The 18,828-nt window shown below is 42.4% G+C and overlaps 2 long non-coding RNA genes across 3 annotated transcripts in view; both read right to left on the bottom strand.

Moving 5' to 3' along the window:
- Positions 1–544: 544 nt before the first annotated feature.
- Positions 545–18,828, bottom strand: part of LOC104953829 (uncharacterized) — a 71,901-nt gene continuing 53,617 nt past the window's right edge. For both annotated transcript variants that reach the window (XR_799262.1, XR_799261.1), the window contains one exon: positions 545–1,319. This is a non-coding gene — a long non-coding RNA (uncharacterized lncRNA). The remainder of the gene's footprint in view (positions 1,320–18,828) is intronic.
- On the bottom strand, positions 7,135–7,487 carry LOC104953828 (uncharacterized). Its single transcript, XR_799260.1, has 2 exons — positions 7,368–7,487; positions 7,135–7,291 (listed from the first exon to the last, which is right to left on the bottom strand). It is a non-coding gene; the product is annotated as an uncharacterized lncRNA (long non-coding RNA).

The raw sequence follows: 18,828 nt of genomic DNA, 5'->3' as shown, positions 1-18,828 counted from the left end.
CAAAGGAGTTGCAGCATCAAGGTTGGCTACGACGATAGTTTCTGTGATTTATTTTAGGAGCACTCGCCAAATGTGTGTTGCCCAAATAAACAATACTCATTCTGGCTGTCTTGCTCATTTTCTTGTGATCTACGCTGACAGCTCAATGAGTGTGTGTGTGTGCTGATGTGTGTGGGCTTGTAAATTAAGGACAGCGCTGGAGGCGACGTGGATGTGTGTGTCGCTGCCGCTTTTTTTTTACGAACACACACAGCTTTTAAATATGAATAATCTAAACAGGGGGAGATGAAAGTGTCCTTTTACCATGCAGACTCACAGGAACATCAACATGTTCCCACACACACAGTCACACACACAATGGAGGAGCTATACAGGAAACAAGTGTGCCACAGCTGCACAGGTAACCAGAACACACACAAAGGAAAGTGAATCTTCCTGCAACCACCTCACTGTTACTCAATCTGAACAATACCCAGAGCATGGCACAGTCAAACATCTGAAACATAAACCAGTAGAGAGCCAGCTAAATATGACTTACTTGCTGGTGAGGGGGTGCTGTATCCACTCATGGGGAGTCCCGCGAGCGCTGGTGGGGACAGGCTCCCCAACATGTGGGGGAAGAAGTAGGAGTAAGTGGGCATGGGGAAGCCATGGAGGTGAGGGTTGCCCTTCCCTGCCATGATGGCTCAGTCCACCTCCAGTCACAGAAAAACCACCGTCAAAATATCTAACGGAGCCGAATAGAAGTCAGTGTGGATTCCTGGTTTAATCCCCCATAGGGGCTCTGCATGAGTAGATATTCCAATAGACTGCCAAACGGAAAAAAAATCCCCTTGTGATTTCGAAACTTGAGTAATGGCGTCCGTAAAAAGGCTGCAGTGATTGCACAAAAAAATCCTGCTGGTTTATGAATGTGTGTGTTAAGGGTGTACAAAGATAAAAAAAGAAACACAAGGTAGAAGTATAAAAGACGACTGGAGAGTGTGTTATCCTTCCTTTCTCTGGTATTGTGAAACCGTTTGAAAGGTCTTATTTGCGAGAGGCGTTGGGGTGGCTGGAAACTAGCAAGGCCATTCCTTATCGTTAAGATGAAAGGGGGGGGGGTAAAAAGAGACAGGAGGCAAGTTGAGGCAAGAACAAGTGACTTTGATGGCTGCAGTACAGGAGTTGGGAAAGTGGCGATGGGGTTGCTTCGTGGCCGTGATGTTTCCACGGGAGCGGAGATTCACTCTTCCACTGCGGAGCGCTCCTCGGGAATGCGCCGATCACATGATGCCAGGACAAAGCTCTTCTCCTTGGACGAGCATCTTCTCTGCAGCCTGTGAAGAACAAACAGGTCATTTAGCGCTTTAATGACAAGGTAAAGAGATGTTTTCCTTCTATACTTAAGTGCTTTAGCAAAACAGTTATTTTCTTTTGACACTAATTAATGGTAAGGTCTGAATTTGAATGTTACGAAAACACCCCCCTCTGCCTTAATTATCTAATGGAGTGTTAAAGCTGTGAGAGAGAGCAGTGGGTGTGTGATGTCTCCTCGCAGCTTTGTGCGCTCACACACACGCGCTCATTAACAGTGACAGACTACAAATACTGTGGGAGACGAGCCAAAACATAAATGAAGAGAGCAACACAAAGGGAAACTTCGCTAATTACACCCGTCGCAGAAGCCAGAGGTGAGACCCAAGGCACCGATCTGGGACCATTAGAGATTTCTACTGCCGAGTGCTTCCAAATTAAAAAGCAAGACGTGTACAAACAGACCTGTAACCAAAGCAGAAAGCACATACGCACACAAGGGCGCTGACAACTAAACACCCGGAGAACACAATTACCATAAAAACCGTACACTAGCAACACAGTATATACAACCGTAAGAGCAGCGCCTTCAAAACAGTTTGTCATAACATGAGCCTGGTATATTTTCTTACTGTAATGACCCTTTTAAGAGTCAGTGGATGTAATGCACAGCAGCACAAGTAAAATCATTGCAAAACACACTCACACACACACACGGAGTGCAGTGAAATAGCAGGAGGAATGTGTCTTTGCATGAATAGTGTTGCTTAAGAATGTGGCACTGTAGCATGAATCACACCAGGACATCACGGATGAACTCCTGTAAAGAGAGAAGGGTCAACTCCGACATGTTTGTGTGCCTGTTCCCACTTGAATGGTGTACATAAAGCATCGTGTTATGACAGGTGAGAGGTGCACAGTGGTGGCAGCCATGTGACAAATTAAAGGAAAAACCCAACGAAGAGTTTCAACACATGCAGGTGGAAAAGCTTCTGTGCTGCTTAGGCGTGTACTGAACTTAACCAGTGTGATGGACAACAAGGGACTCTATTATTTGGTGTTTACATGTTGTTGTGGAAAGAGATTTTTAGAAGGTCAGTCCAAAATCCCCACTGGAAATCAATTGTCTTGAGATCTTGTGACTATGCAGGATATGGATCCCTTTCATATGTCGTAATGTGGAAACATATGGATGCTGCAAGGAAGATGGGTTTGTGTTTGTATTTAAACAACATGTTTAGCTTATTCTGTTACGTATCCCATTTGGGAAGCACTACCTGAACCCATCGACCACATGAAGCTGGTGAAATGTAATGTTAACGGAAGTGAAACTTAATGCATGTAACCGCCCTATCATTTCGATCAGCTCTTAAATGTTTTTGTTTTACCTTGACCCATGCTACACTCTCACGACTATTTTTGTTAAAATTGGGCCATTATTTCTTGCTCAATCCTGCCAAGAGACAAACATAACATCCTTACAGGGGTAAATGGCTGAGGGAATGATGGTATAAATAGGTTTCCACATCAGAATACTTCAAAGATTATGTTGTGTCCGGTATGGAAGAATCGGAATTTCTTATATTTAGGTTTCAATTATTCAGATTTCAGGGTTAGGGTTGTTTGGCAGCTGCATTGGTTCAGATTAACTGAGGTTGTAAAATTGGTGGCCATCATCCTTCACTTGCGATTAACTACAAACTCAAATTCAAATCCTACAAATGGACTCCTGGTGGAAAGCTTTTCTAGTGGTGCTGTTTTATTCTCTTGCATCACATCTCTTGTATGGCTCATTTCCATCACTTTCCCATATATCATGTCTTAAAACAAAAACTCTCTCTTTGAGTCTTTGTCTCAGCAGGAGTATTGCTCAGCCAGTATTACAGTATCACATTCTTTGCTGTCTGAAAGCTGTTCTTAGTAATTCCATAGGGGCTCTCAGTGCTATACCCGTGCCTGTTTCTGCATGTGTGTGTGACGATATACTTGCATGTAGGGAAAATGAGTAATAACTTATGAGATCTACAGTAAGAATGTCTGAGTGTGGTGTATCTGGAGCCGTAATATGTCTCTTAATCAGATGGAGAGCTGATTTGATGGGTTTGGTCTTTTATTAGCCGCCTTATTTTTATTGATCGGCGCTCTCTGTTGTCGCGGCGAGCTGCTGTGTGTCAGGGGTTGTGGGCTGGACGGTGCGATTGTATTAGGCCGAAAGCTTTAACAGCACTTTTTAAAGCCCAGGGGAGTTAAGATATAGCTTTATTTGCTTTTAAAGCCCCCGCCCTCTCCCGAGCAGACTCCCATTAAACCAGGAGAGAGTTAAGGCAACATAGTAACCTGTGAGATATTATTCCTGGTCCCATAATGCAGAGTAATACACAACCATTACCATTATGAAATGCGGCTTTTACACACTGGTCTGGTCATGTAAAATGCAGTAGCATTGTCAGAAATACACACTGAGGTGATGTAAAGCCATATATATTTTAATACAACAGCCAGAGGCCATAGATGCTCAACTGTGTGTTTCAATGAGGAACTACAACTCACCGGGAATGGCAGAACCCACAGGCTGGAAATGGGCGACTTCCTTCAACGTTATTATTACGGCGTGAAGTCTGAGCGCCATAAGAAGCCGTGATGATTGATAAGCAACATCAAACATTACAGTGCACTCACACCTGAAAGAAGTTTGTTGTAGTACACCCAAAGCTAGTTATTTTTTACTGATGCTGCAGTAAATAGACGGGGTTATTGTTGTTTGTTACACAGGAAGTGGCTGCAGCACGATAAGCCTTTACTATATTTTGCGATGGATAGGAACAGACTGAAGGTGGTCAAAGATTCTGATCACTTGAAATTGAACCAAAGAAGCGTCCTTCATTGTAAGTTAATAATACTATCAGGGTTGTGTGCAGGCATTGTGTGTTTAAGTAAATAGAGTGAGAGATAACATCGTTAAAATAAGAAATCAAGCTTGGCTAATAAAATCACAAAGCATCCCATTTAAGTGTTCCTAAACTGATTAAATGAGCCATTTAATATCAACTCAATATTTTCTTACAAGACTACAGCTATTATTTGTAACATAAACATTATGAAAATAAGAATTTAATTAAAATATGTTGTGTTTTTTCAATATTAGTCCTATTAATTATAAGTGTCAGAATGATCATTTGTTTCTACATCTATAAAATACAAAAAATGTAAATAAATATAAATTAAAATAAATGGAAAAATCCTCCTTTTAAATAAGAGTAGTTACATGTTAATTAAAACATGTATAAAATTGATCAACAGTCAAGTTTTGATATAACAAATTAGAGTAAAAATAGAGATTACCGATAAAAAATATATAGCTTTAAATAATAAGTTTATGCACAAGATAAGTAAATGGCATAGGAGGATTTACTGAGTCCCTTTGTGTTTCTCTATGTCGAGGACGCTTCCTTGGTAGGACATGTCTTCCGAGTCAGGTCCTTCAGAAGCGAGGCAAGAATCCTTCCTAGCCTCGGAAAACGAAGAATGGTGGACCGCGGAGGATACACATGTGCAGCCTCGAAATGTCCCGCAACGAAGGACGCCGGCCTCGGTAGAATTCCAAGGATCCTGGACATTGGAACATTCCTTCGGCGGGACTCGATGACGTAGCATCCTTGAAATAGTGGCTCTGGAGGAGCCTTCCTCGACATTGAGAAACACCCCCTGTGTCTGTATCTGAGAGCAAGCTAACAATACCTGACTGGTGTTGCTGAAGCATTTCAAACACATTATATAATCAGTGGTCCTTATTGCACTCACCCATGCATAAACACACACACACACACACACACACACACACACACACACACACACACACACACACACACACACACACACACACACACACACACACACACACACACACACACACAGCGGCACACCCACTCTAAAGCCACAACAGAGTGTGTACAGAGGCAGAACGAAACTGAGCACCTGTATAATCTCTCTGCCAGCTATAAGGACAACACACACACACACACACACACACACACACACACACACACACACACACACACACACACACACACACACACACACACACACACACACACACACACAGAGGCAGGAAGATGAGACACACATCACTAAAAGAGGAATCAAGGCACAATAAGGGGCCCGGGTAATCTGCTGTGACAACTGCACACGCAACACCAACGCTGGGTAAAGCTGCTGACATGCACTCTACTTTCTCACTTCCTGTCAATGTACACAAACCAATCACAATCCTCATATACAGCTGTGTACTCTGATCCTATATTGAATAAGGATGGCTGAAATTCAAAATCAGTGGTGAAATGTAGATGAATACATTAGTCCAATACTTGAATACATTTTTTTACATTATTATTCTATACTTGATGTTTTTACATTTCTACTCCACTAGATTGGAAAATAGGGAAATATTGTTATTTTTACTATATCCCTGTTACTATTGGTGCTTGTGTGTGTGTGTGTGTGTGTGTGTGTGTGTCTCTCTCTCTCCCTGTCTCCAGGTGCAGCCTCTCCCCCAGGTGCTCCCAATCCCCAATCAGGGCCTCCATAAAGGACCTGAGGAAGGCTGCAGTGGCCTCTCTCCTTCTCCTCTGGCTGCATTGTGTGCAGCATGTCTCTGTCTTCTTGTGAATTGTTAGGAGATGTGCTCCAGTTCACCTTTTTGTGTATTGTTTATTTTAGTTTGCTTTGCAAGTTGGCTGTTGAGCCCTTTTTCTTTTTTCCATTAAAACATCACTTTGTGGCTTCAGTAGACAGTTTCCTCTCCTTTTTCTCTCGCCTGGTTATTTTGGTGTTTTGTTACTTCCCGTTAGTTAGGAGGGAACGTAACACATGGGGGCTCGTCCGATCTTTGAGATAAAGAGTGATTATTTGATTGTTTAGTGTTGATATTGTGTTTGGTGGTGAGCAGTAGTGTATATAATAATAATAATAATAATAATACATTTATTTTGGGGGGCGCCTTTCAGAACACGTTAATTAAGATTAATTAATTACACAAAAATTAACGACGTTAAAAAAATTAACGCATTTTAATCGCACTTATTTTTGCACCGCGGAACGTTTCTCACTGGATGAGTTTCAGGGGTACCGATTATACTGGAGCACCAACTACGTTCATTACTTCAGACAACAACAAACCACAGTGAACAATAGTCAAACGTGAACGAAGAAGCTGATGAGACCGCTTTGGTTGGCCCCGTGGATGGGACATTTTGTTNAGGGAGTTCCAGAGTCTGGGTGCCGAGCAGCTGAAAGCTCGAGCACCCATGGTTTTGAGGCGATAGCTTGGGACGGTGAGAAGTCCTACACCCAGGATTAAGTGTAGCATTGGCTGTGAAGTCTCTTACTGTTGAACAGCTTCCTCAGTTTAGATAGGGGAGTGTCTAGCTGGGCTGAATCAGTCCTTCCTTCAGACACTCATTTATTATTTTGTCTTTTTTATTTTCGGGGTAATCCTGGGTTGGGATTTAGTCCCTGTTGGGGGCAGGCGTTTCAGGGTTTCGGCCGCTGATGTTTGCCTTTTTTAAAGTCGCCTCGAGCCCGGCACGCTAAGGTAGGTAAGTTGTGGTAGGCAGGATCAGGAGAAGTTTGTTATTTGAAAGAGTCGATGTTTGTGTAGCCTCAGATATTTTGCCTGTTGTTGAGTGAGGTGATTTAAGAGTGAGTGTTGAAAATTAGTTTGTGTTTAGTATGGCCTCCCTTGTGTGGAGTGAGTCCTCTCATACTGGTTCTGAATTAGATGCCAGGTTGAAAGTGAGGTTAGCTCGTCTACAGTGGGAGAAGGAGGAGCGTGAGCGAGATTGGACTATCGTCTTTTTTGGTTGTTCCGTTTTCCTTCAGGATTTCTCCGTCTTCATTGTCTTCATTGTAGTCGTCACTGGCATCATCATCATCCTCCTCCTCGTTTTCATGGTCGTCTTAATCATCATCTTCATCCTCAGGTTCTCCTTCATCATCACTGAGTGACACCAGCATGTCTCCTTTCTCCATAGCTTCCCTCAGAGCGTCACAGCCCTCCTCTCCCAGACAGTTACCGTTGAGATCCACTTTCTCCATGTCAGGTTTGTCTCCGACGGCCTGAGCCACAACCAGAGCAGCTGCTTCTGTGATCTCACCAAACGACAGATTGATCTCCTTGAGGCCGGGCAGTCCCCCCTCTCCCATATATGTATCTCTCATAGTTACATTTGACAAATAAAACATGTTATCCTTTTATGATATGGTGCAGTACCTTACTATTCATCTACCCAAAGTAATTCAAATTGGCTTCTCATTGACAAACTACAATATTAAAACGCACTTAGATGTATTTGTTAGGGGAAAAACTGAATAATATATTGTTTTTATAATTATATAATATATAATCATTTTGTGAGTACTTTGTTGTTTATACAACCAAGGTGGCAGTGGTTGATTCTTGTAAGGACTAAGAACCAAAGGGTAGTAAAATAATACGGATACCCCCCACTGCCTGTTTCTGTATCCGCATCTGTTTGTATTGTGCTGTGTGTAAAAACAACTGAATTTCCCCTTGAGTATAAATGAAGGGTCTTCTTCTTTTATTAAGTATTACAAGATGATGGTATTTATACTTTTACTTAAAGGTGGGGTAGGTAATTTTGGTAATTTTGGAGAAACCAGGTGTGCCTTGGCAGTCTCAGACCGGAAAAAATCTGCCACTTCCTTACAGAGCCCCTCCTCCAACACACACGAACGCGCACATGACCAATGAGGGCAAGTTTGTGCCCAGATGGAAGGCTGACAGGCAGGTAGGCCATCCAGTTATTTAAGCCGGGCCGGTTCAAATGATTGGTCGTGCTTTTTACAGCGCTACGGCTTCCACAGATGAAATTTGTTTATGTATTTATTGTCAAAGCATTTAATATATTCATTGCTATCGGGATGTTAAGAGCATTCCATGGAATATAACAAAAAGTGTTTCTGAAATAAATGACATGCCCCACCTTTAAGTAAAGGATTTTAGTTCACTGTGTATGCACATTTTTACTCCGCAAGAACCCACATCTTCTAACTCACTCTCCTTCAAAAACACACACACACACACACACACACACACACACACACACACACACACACACACACTAATCTCGGCGGGCAGCTGCCTCCTGCTGTATGATGCATGTGTTCTATATGATACTGCTGACACACAAGGTCGTTGATATGTAGAAGAAGAAAGGGGATCATTTGTGCATAATGCTCTTCTTCATAGCATATAGATGTGCTCAAGTGCTGTCAAGGAGGACAAGTAATGTCTCACATGCATAAGTAACTGAACATTGATAAGATATAGGCGTAAAACAAGCATAACAAGGGGGAATGAGAGCTATCTGTGTGCCGGTGTATGCATAAAACATTTATTCACACACTTGTTTATGCACTTACAGCTATATAACTGAGACTACTGTAGTCTAAAAATGGAAATATAGCGTACATTAAGAGGCGACGCAGTAGTGTAGCCTATAGAAGTGAGTAGGGGACCTGGGGCTTAGAATCGAGCCATTAATGTACATCTTTTCATAGAGTTTCTAACAATTCCTCTGCAGACTCCTTTTGTATATCTTTAGCTAGCCCCTATCTGCCAAGTTCATTTCAACGAGAGCACAGAGGCAAGAATCTCCCGAGGGAATGTATGTGATCACTTTACACTAAAATAAACAAACAATCTGGGTCGCTTGGTCTTTACTCTGTGTTTGGCTAGTAACAGGCAGAGAGAAGGCAGGTTCAGAGGTCATGGGGCACAGGAGATTGTAATTGGATGTGACAGCAAATGGTGAATTAGTAATCAGAAGAGGCAGCAAATGGCAGCGTGAGGTCGAGATGGACAACGCAGAAAACCGAGCCGCAGGGGACGGCGAATGCAACGCATGACATACAGACACACTCGGATGCGTCCTAAATAGACATGCGTGCACTATAGAGCAGGGTTCAATCTACACACACGAGCACACAAGTTCAAAGTGTCACTGAGAGAGACATTGGTTGTTGTCAAGGCTTGGGGGAAAAAAACATAGGGTGATTTTTTTTAGATAAGCCACACACACACACACACGCAAATGAACAAACACACACACAGCAACATCTACAATGTACATCTCTCGTCCCGTGAGGACCCATTATCCGTGTCGTTGGTGCTGCTAGTGCCACATCTCTCAGGAGGAGCAGCTGGTGGTCAGCGGCAGGCAGAAGCACACGTCAATGTGTTGCTAATGCTATGGAGTCCAGTGGGATTAGACACATATGCTAATGCTACATGGAGCATGATTACACAGGATGGATCCTTTAGCATGTCATTTTTTTAGCTGCAAATAAGAGCACTTTCACAGACAGACAATGCTCCTCTCTTAAAGAAATACATCACGCAGAAAAGGACCATTTAAATATCACTTGCTCACGCATGTATCCTTTATTTCTTCAAGAAAACTCACTTGCATAACTCCTTAAAAAGACTAAGAAGTGTATAGAAAACTAGGGTTCAGGGATAAATAACACTTTTGTAGTGAAGTAGCTGTGTCAGAGTTTCACAGAGTTGTCTACATTTGTATTATTGTATTTGGGATTGTTGGAAACGTTATTTCGGTCTCTGACAGATTGCCATTAAAGTTGACTTTTACTTTGACTTTTGATATGGGTGTAACCTAGAAAATAGCGATAGCAATCATTTGATTTCCCAAAACATTTATATATGATTGCCCATTTAAGGCTTAACAGTGAGGATTAATAAAGGTATTCTGATTCTGATATACTACTCCTTTGTAAATTCATTAAACAATGGGAATTCTAAACAGTGAGCTGATTATGGCATTGCTCAGAGATTTGTAGTTCAGCTTACAACAGCCTGCGGTAAAAAATATTGAATTGTAATTAACCCAGTGCCAAGTCAATTGCTATCACGTTGTTATACCTGCTATTTTATTAATGTTTCCCCTTTGCTGCAGGCATGCCATTTAAATATCTCCAATGTGCTGCACCTGCTGATTCCAATGAAGGACATGCTGCTTCAGATATACTTACTCTGGTAATTGTCTTCCCCATGATGACACTATTTCCCCATTCAAGGGTGAGAATCAGATGACACGGATAGTATCTCTTTGATTTGTACAAAAGCCTCACCACAGGGAGGGGTACAGGCTGCTAGCTAGAGTGTGTGAGGGTCTGTAACAGCGCAGAGTGTGTGAGGGTCTGTAACAGCGCAGAGTGTGTGAGGGTCTTTAACAGCGCAGAGTGGGCTCAGACTGCAGCCTGTGTGCATTGTTAACCATAATGGAAGTCTCTCAAGCACGATGCATTGCATTTTTTATAAGGACAGCAGTGTGCGTCAGAAGTGAGACGCGACATTGCAGGAGGGGATGCGAATATGTGCACGCATGAGTGTGTCCGCATGAGTGTGTCCGCGCAGCGCATTCAGGGGTATGTGTGTGTATCAACAAGTGTCTGAGCGAGTGGGCGTTGTGTGCGGTCACGCATGTGTGTGTGCATTCGTGCTTATTAATACGTGCCCTCGTCTATTCCTGTACTACATTTGCATGTCAACCTATTGCCCCGGGGAGTGTCTTACAGTATGCTGCAGTTACTGTACATTACTGGCTCAGAAGGGATGGGTTTTGCATAAAAGACTAGACCACATCTGCGGGGGTGGTGGGAAGAGGCAGAGAAGGACACTTTGACACGTCACTAACGCGGGACATCAGATGTGAATTATTTAGGCGTTACGTAAGGATATAGAAGCTTGGCTAGAAATAGTTTACACCACTTTACCTTGGACTACCTTTGTAGCCTACTAAGAGATAATGGAGATTCATTAAAGCAGGTCGAAGAATTGCAAAAACTAATCACCCAACCAACCCTAACCAGTAACCTTATATAGGAAAGTAGCATCCCATCAGTGCTATATAGTTGTGCAGTAAACAAGCAGTCTTTAAAGGGGAAATATTATGCTATTTTTTCAGACCATAAATGTATTTCGGGTATCTGTAGTTATTTATTTACAATTTTGATCTCATACAATTCTAGACCCTGTGTCTGCTATGTTCCATTTTAGCTCCTGAGTCTTTAGACACCTTTCCCAAGTCTGCAGCGGTTTGCTTTGTGAGAAAAGTATGGCACAGCTTTGTAAAGGTAGATACTCAGATTGGTGGTGTTTTATTTTAATGAGCCTGCATGTGACAGAGGAAGGGGTCTGAATAACTTCAGATTCAATAGATTGGTCTATTTTTGTGTATCCTGTATCTTTTATATTGTGTATTTGTCTTTGCTACTGTTGATATGTATATATTACTGTTTATTTTGTATGTTTATCTTAATTTTTTTTCAATTTAATTTAATTATATGGTTTTTATATATTTTTTTACAGCTGTGAAAAATCTATTTCCCAATTGGGGATGAATGAAGTACTGTTTATCTAATGTAATCTATATAATCTAATGTACAGTCACTGGAGGTATTAATAGTCTTACAAAAAGTCACCCACACTTCCCTTCTAGGAAAGGTTGGGCCAAACGCAAGTATATCCAAACTTTTGTATATTAAATCTGGCCTCTTAATAGTTACAATAGCTTCTATTATTCATTTGATCCCTGTCCAATAAGCACGACATAACATTAGTATGTTGTCCTATTTCCTAAAGCCTTACATCGATATAAGGAGAGGATTAATTCCAGCTCCTCCCAACTATCTGACCCTAAAATACTCCAGTCCAGTGCTCCTTCCCCCTGCGTGGCTGAGACGACCAGAGCGAGCTGAGGCATTGTGGGGGAGAGAGCAGGAGGTGGGAGTTACTTCTCAATGACAGCCAGAAAAGTGTGGCGCAAGAAGGCTAAAGGGTGCTAAGTGCACACCCAGGGCGGGGAGAATCCTCAGCCGTTTTGCCAAGGCCCCCTGTGGGGTGAATCCACTTGTCAGCGGAGCAGGCTGGGTGACATTTCTGCTTCACCTCAGAAAGGTCAGCCTTTAATTATCTCAAATGCCAGCAAGCACTGCACCTGCAAAAAATAAACCCAGGGATGAGCTGTGTGTGTGTGTGTGCGTGCGTGCGTGCGTGCGTGCGTGCGTGCGTGCGTGCGTGCGTGTGTTGGTAGCCTGCTTCCCTCACAGATAATGAGCGCCACTGTGGCTGTCCTTGCAGAACTGGACCATCTGCCCACCTGCCTGCCTGCGTGAATATGGACCCATAAACACACATTCACAGCCAAAGCATGACAGATGCACACCCACACACTAACTGTGTCAACCAAAGTCAATAAAAAGCTACAACTAGAAGTCTCCCGCCAGCCCGCCCTTTAAATCAGGAGTATCAGATGAAGAAGATTAAATCCCAGGAACTATGGCAGCTTCTAAGAACGTCTTGTGTTAAAATAGCTTTTCAACAGTGTAGATAGACAGATTAAAGACCCACAGATAGAAGATCAAGTGCTTCTGCTAAATATGGGTCATGTGACGCACAGCTGAGGTCACCTTCTCCTTTTTTTTAATATCTAAACTCAAGGGGCATGAATCGGGGGGTGATCTTGTGAAGATAAGGCGCTTTGTGAGCTAAATGATATCCATGGGCAGTTCTATGGGGGGTCAACAGGGGCCAGTGCCCAAAATAATACATCTGAAAAAGCCAATTATGTATGTTTAGCAGGAAAGATTGTGCAGTAACCTGGGCTTAAGTTAACAGGGATGTTTTTTCTTCAGTAATGTAATTGAATAAATTGAAGCCAAGTTACTGAAACACATTTTGTTACTAAAACAAATACCAACAAACATTAAGAAATCAAATAAAAACAAAGTTTGGCTGCATAAATATTGTATTTACTACCCTAGACTCCTATTAATGTTCACTATCTTGTGCCATCGTAACTCAAAAAAATAAAACTAAAATTGTAATTAAGCCATTGACACAAACTGTTACTAAATCAAACACCAATAATAGTATTTTATGTTTTTTTAAATAATCTTGAACACTATCTTTTTCTCCTTTGTCCCACATTAAATATGTCAATCTCATTAAGTAACCCAGTGAAATTACTCTAGAAACAACACTGATTGTATCCGTTGAGTTTGCAGTTGGTGACAAAACTCCAGGCATATCTAGAAGAGCATGACACACGGGGTTTGTTTTTGAGCCACTCACTGTAGCTATTCAGCTCGGTCAATATTTGCAGGGGGCTATGGTAACAGAAAGCTCCCACACCCGCATAAACACACTGCGCCGGACTCTCTCACTCGGCCTCACACACACACACAAAAAACCAACACTGTGCCCAGAAAGTCCCACTCGTGCTCAAAGGGGGTCAGAGAGACAAAGGGCCATAGATCATGGGTGAGGACGGCGCGCGGCGGGCTCCTTGTGTCCAGGTTTTTCCAGCATTTTTCACTCTTACTGAGAAAACATGGAGGGCCGGTCCCTATTGTTTACACAGCTGGCTCCATGGAAAGGATTGCTTAATATGAAATATGAAGAGAGTGGAGAGAACTGGGAAGAGAGTGGAGAGAACTGGGAAGAAAAGAGGGAAAGGGAAGCCAAGTCGTGTGTGGGGGGGGGAGGGGAGGGGGGTAAAAGGGGAGAGAGGGAGCTAAGTGTGCTCCGGCCTGTGGGACATAGGAAGTGAGCCATACAGATACAGGGAGAGAAACGTGCGGAGAGGAGAGGTGGCAAAAGCTCCCAAAGGAAACGATACAGTGAGGAGGAGAAAGCAATATGGCAGCACTAAATCTGGAGGAGATACGCAGGAGGTCCAGGGAGACAGAGTGAGGAGCAAAGTGAGAGCAAACAGAAAAGCCCTGAGGTTTCCCGGCGGTGAGGGACTCATGCCTCCTGCGGTCTGGGGTCTGCAGCCGTGTTATTCTTTCCCAACAGTTACACACGGCTCACCAACACCTCTGACAGCCACTTGTTTCCTCAGCTCCTTCACTTATTTCCTTAATCTGATAAAACCTGAGACTATGAGGGTTAGTTTGGAATGATACTTGGATGTTTGCCAAATAAAAACAGCACCTTAGATCATCTGTGCAGAGAACATGGGGACTTTTCATTCACAGTATCAAAATAAAAAAGGTAAAAAGAACCTTACGAACCAGCTATTAAAAGTCGATTATAAGGGCTGGAACAACATTTGAAGTTTTTTCATTATTTATTTATTTGTAGATTAATGTCTTGATGACTCGATTACTTGATAAATAGTCATAATCCATCACAATATCCTGAAGCTCAAGATGACAAATAAAACTGCTTTTTCTGTTCTAACTATTGATCATAAAAACCCAAATGCATTAGATTTATGGAGAAAAAAGAAGAAAAAATAGCTAATGTTAACATTGGAGAAGTAAGAACCAGTGAGTTTTTGAAAAATAAAAAACACAAAGCACTAAAATAAAAAGATGTAAGAGCAGCAATCACTTATGTAACTGAAGGACAATCTTTAGTGGAGGTCAGCAGAGAGTACACAGGCTTTTAACAAACAATACACCATACAAGAGGAAGGAGCTTAGTCTGTCCAAACGCATGCATGAGCACATGCATTTGCACGTGCATGTGTGTGTGTGTTTGAGTTTGAGTGTGTGTGGGAGTGGGTCCGCTCCTTCAGTCCAACCTCCTCCAACCTTGTTCCAGTTAGTGGGAGAGGGCCGGCACAAATTAAGTCCATATTTCTGAGCAGGATTCCAACATACTCAAAACACCCCACCCGCTGACACACACACACATATACACACACACACATACACACATATACACACATATATACACACACAGACACGCATGCACACACACACATCTACCGCTGCTGAAACATTTAAGCTGTCATATTCCGTATGCACAAACTAAGATGGTTGCATGCATCTTGATAAAGACTTTTACATCACTGGCGTAAGGGAGCAGAACACAGCTGGATCAAGACGATGCATAATTTCACCTCCAGCTAAAACACACTAATTGACTGTGTGTGTGTGTGTGTGTGTGTGTGTGTGTGTGTGTGTGTGTGTGTGTGTTTTCCTGCCTGTAAGATTGTGTCACCTTACCTATCCAGGATATCAGGCTAACAATGTTATGTGAAGCACCTTGACGCATTTCAACACAAAAGATCCAATGATACAAGAGCGAGTGACGCACTAAAGCGCGGGGCCCCTTCCTGTTTATGCCGCCGCTCGCCCACTAAAGGAAGGATCAAACAAGAACCGATCCTCGCAGCGGGTCACACCTCTTAGAAAAGAGACCGTCTCAATACTCAATAACAGTATTTAGTTCAATAATGATAACAAAAAGTACCGTCAGAAAAAGGACAAAACCATGGTGAAGTTATACAGTTCTTTACACATAAATCTGTATGTGCTGCAGCCACAAATGAAATGTGTGTGTGTTTTTGTGGGTGGAGTGAAAAGCCAGTTTGACTCACCAAGCTAAATGTCAGTGTATTTCCAGAGGGCTTGTTAGTTCATTGCTTACAGAAGGATTTAATTGAATTACGTGAATGATCTATATAGTAATGCGTTCGTAACCCTGTGAATATATCTGCATTCACATGGTGTGTGAATGTTAATCTCCCGGAGCAGGAGGGCCTTTTTTTACCTCTGTATGAATGAATTGTATAAGTAAAAGCACTTGGAAAGACTGGAAAAGCACAATGTAAATCACTCCATTCAACATTTATCATGAAGATAGACAAGAAATGTAACACATATCAGGGGCTCTAAATACGCCAAGGACAGATATCTACAGGTATGTGGCCCATTATTCCAGCATGGCTTTCACAACACCTCTGTTATTGAATTGAAAATTCAATAGACAAAATGTTTGAGAAATAAGACATGTACAGTGGCAGTGAAGGATGCCTTACAATATCCTTTTGAAAAGAAGAAGTTACAGACCAGACACTGCCTAGCATAGCTGCAATTTCACTTTGGTACCTTACAATATCCTTTTGAAAAGAAGAAGTTACAGACCAGACACTGCCTAGCATAGCTGCAATTTCACTTTGGTACCAACATAAGCAAGTCAAATTACAGTGAAAAATGCACCCTAAAACCAGTGGTGTAAGTACATTTACTCAAATACTCTACTAGGTACCTGTCCCTTATGCATAATGATTACTTTAACGTTTGGTATTTGAAGTATTTTTTAATGCATATCCTTTTATACTTAAGTACCATTTTGAAAGCAGGACTTTTACTTGTAACTGAGCATTGCTTCTTTTACTTAAGTAAAACATAATGTGAGTACTTCTTCCACCTCTGCGTGAAACTGATGGCGATGGCCAGCAATAAACACTGGCACACTTCACAGAGTAAGCAGGGAAATGTGAGGGGTCCATTAAAAGCTCTTATAGTCAAGAACCCTAATTTCCACATTTAAACACCAACCAAAAACACATTTACAGAGGGCACACCAAACAGATAAAGCCTATTAAAACACAAAACCTACTCAACAGTGATTTCAAACAATCAGGCAGTGAGATCCTCTACAATTCTAATTATTTGGGAATCCCTATTACCCTACACTTAAAGGAATTCACTCAACGACACCGTCCTTATCCATTAAGTGTAGAATGTAGACTTTCGGTATTACAGTAGAAGAAAAGGAGTTGTGTATATATACAGTAAATACTGCCATACTGCTGTTGTGTTTGAATACCATCTATCCATCCTATTCATACTGTAGGCACTATTGCAAGTACAAAATGTCCTTTAGTGAATGCCTCTGTATCTTGGAGGCCTAACACTGCATTTATAAGGCACTTATCATCAACATCTTTTGAAGGTCAGAGCTAAAGGAGCCACGACCACACTTCTCTGGCATTTGTGCGGAAATGTAACAACGGGTAAACTAGAAAAGCTCACTGCAGTACTTCAGCAGACAGGGAGGTTTCTCCCTACGTATCAATGCGGGATGAAACGTCCATGTCAGTTGCAGTCTGATCGTCCGCCATCCACCGGTGTGGACACATGTCAGATGACTGAATGATCGAGCGCTGCTGCCTGTCGTCTGCATTGAAAGCCCCTGAGTTAACTACGCTTCATGCTGCATGTCATTCTCCTCCTGGAGGGGAAGGGCATATTTCTATAGCTCATGACCGAGGCCATCAGCAAGACAAGCAGGGCATGAGGAGCAGAATGTGGGGCAGCGTCACGTCACTTCCACTGTGCCTGTTGGCTGTTTGTATGTGTGTGTATGTGTGTGTAAATTAAACAGTATAGAGGGGACAGGAGTTAGTGGGTCAGCGTAGTTAGAGGAATACTACGCGACCTCTCTAGGACACTCATGCATAAGCTTACATACATCGGATGCGTGTGGGATTTGTGTTGCATGACGATGTCCCAAGGTCATTTAGCAAAAACCCAAAGCTGCCAGATTAAAAAACATACTTTAGGCACACACACACACACACACACACACACACACACACACACACACACACACACACACACACACACACACACACACACACACACACACACACACACACACACACACACACACAGCAAATGTATACCTATAAATCCATGAGGCATCTGGGAGCATGCGAAACAAAAGTCCAAATGGCAAAAAAACAACAGCTGGATTCAGCTTAGATCCCTACATCCTGCTTAGTAACAGCGGCCATGACCGGAATAAGCCTATAGAGCAGTATGTGTTTGTTGCATATGTTGGCTTTAATTAAGACAAGAGGAAAACAAGAGGATTTGATATAAATACAGTTAAAGATGGTGCTAAAAAAAGGAGATAAATAAAAAAACAGTGACATACACATGCATACACACACTCTCAGGCGCATTCGTTCAACAGTATCATGAATATTCCTGCCTCTCTTGCTTTGCCCGCTCTCCAGGAGTCATAAAACTCCCATTTAAAAATGCATGGGCTCCATAAGCTGCCAGACCTATCTATTAACTGTGTTATAGTGTACCCCGCTATAGCTGCTGACGGCAGCCAGGGAATGTTGCTTTCCATTAGAGGAGGGAGAAAGAGAGAAAAAGGGAGGGAACATGAGGAATGAGGGGAGAGACAGATTTACTCATTTTTCTTTTTCCCATGGCATCGCAATCTGATGCCTGGGCATGTTGTGGGAGAGGGGGAGGCATTGACTTCAACATGTAAGCCTGCAAGAGAATACATATTTATAAATATATATATATAAATGTAACAATGGTAGTGTGTATGTATGCGTGTGTTTTGCACCTGCATGTGCGCGAGTCGTTTACTGAGACCAAAAGTAATTGATTCGAGTGTTTCTGGGAGATTTTCCCCAGTGTCCTCAGGTGCTCAACAGATGACTATTGATTGGTTAATTGATTGATTGGCAGCCGGCCGACAGTGAGTCAACAACATCATCACTCTTCATATGGACCCAGGCGCACACACACACACAGTTTCTCACACACACACACACACACACACACACAGTTCACACACACACACACACACACACACACACACACACACACACACACACACACACACACACACACACACACACACACACACACACACACACACTC

Source organism: Notothenia coriiceps, unplaced genomic scaffold (assembly GCF_000735185.1).
Source record: "Notothenia coriiceps isolate Sejong01 unplaced genomic scaffold, NC01 NC01_scaffold00022211, whole genome shotgun sequence".
NCBI lineage: Eukaryota > Metazoa > Chordata > Actinopteri > Perciformes > Nototheniidae > Notothenia > Notothenia coriiceps.
This window is presented reverse-complemented; position numbering and strand designations above follow the sequence as displayed.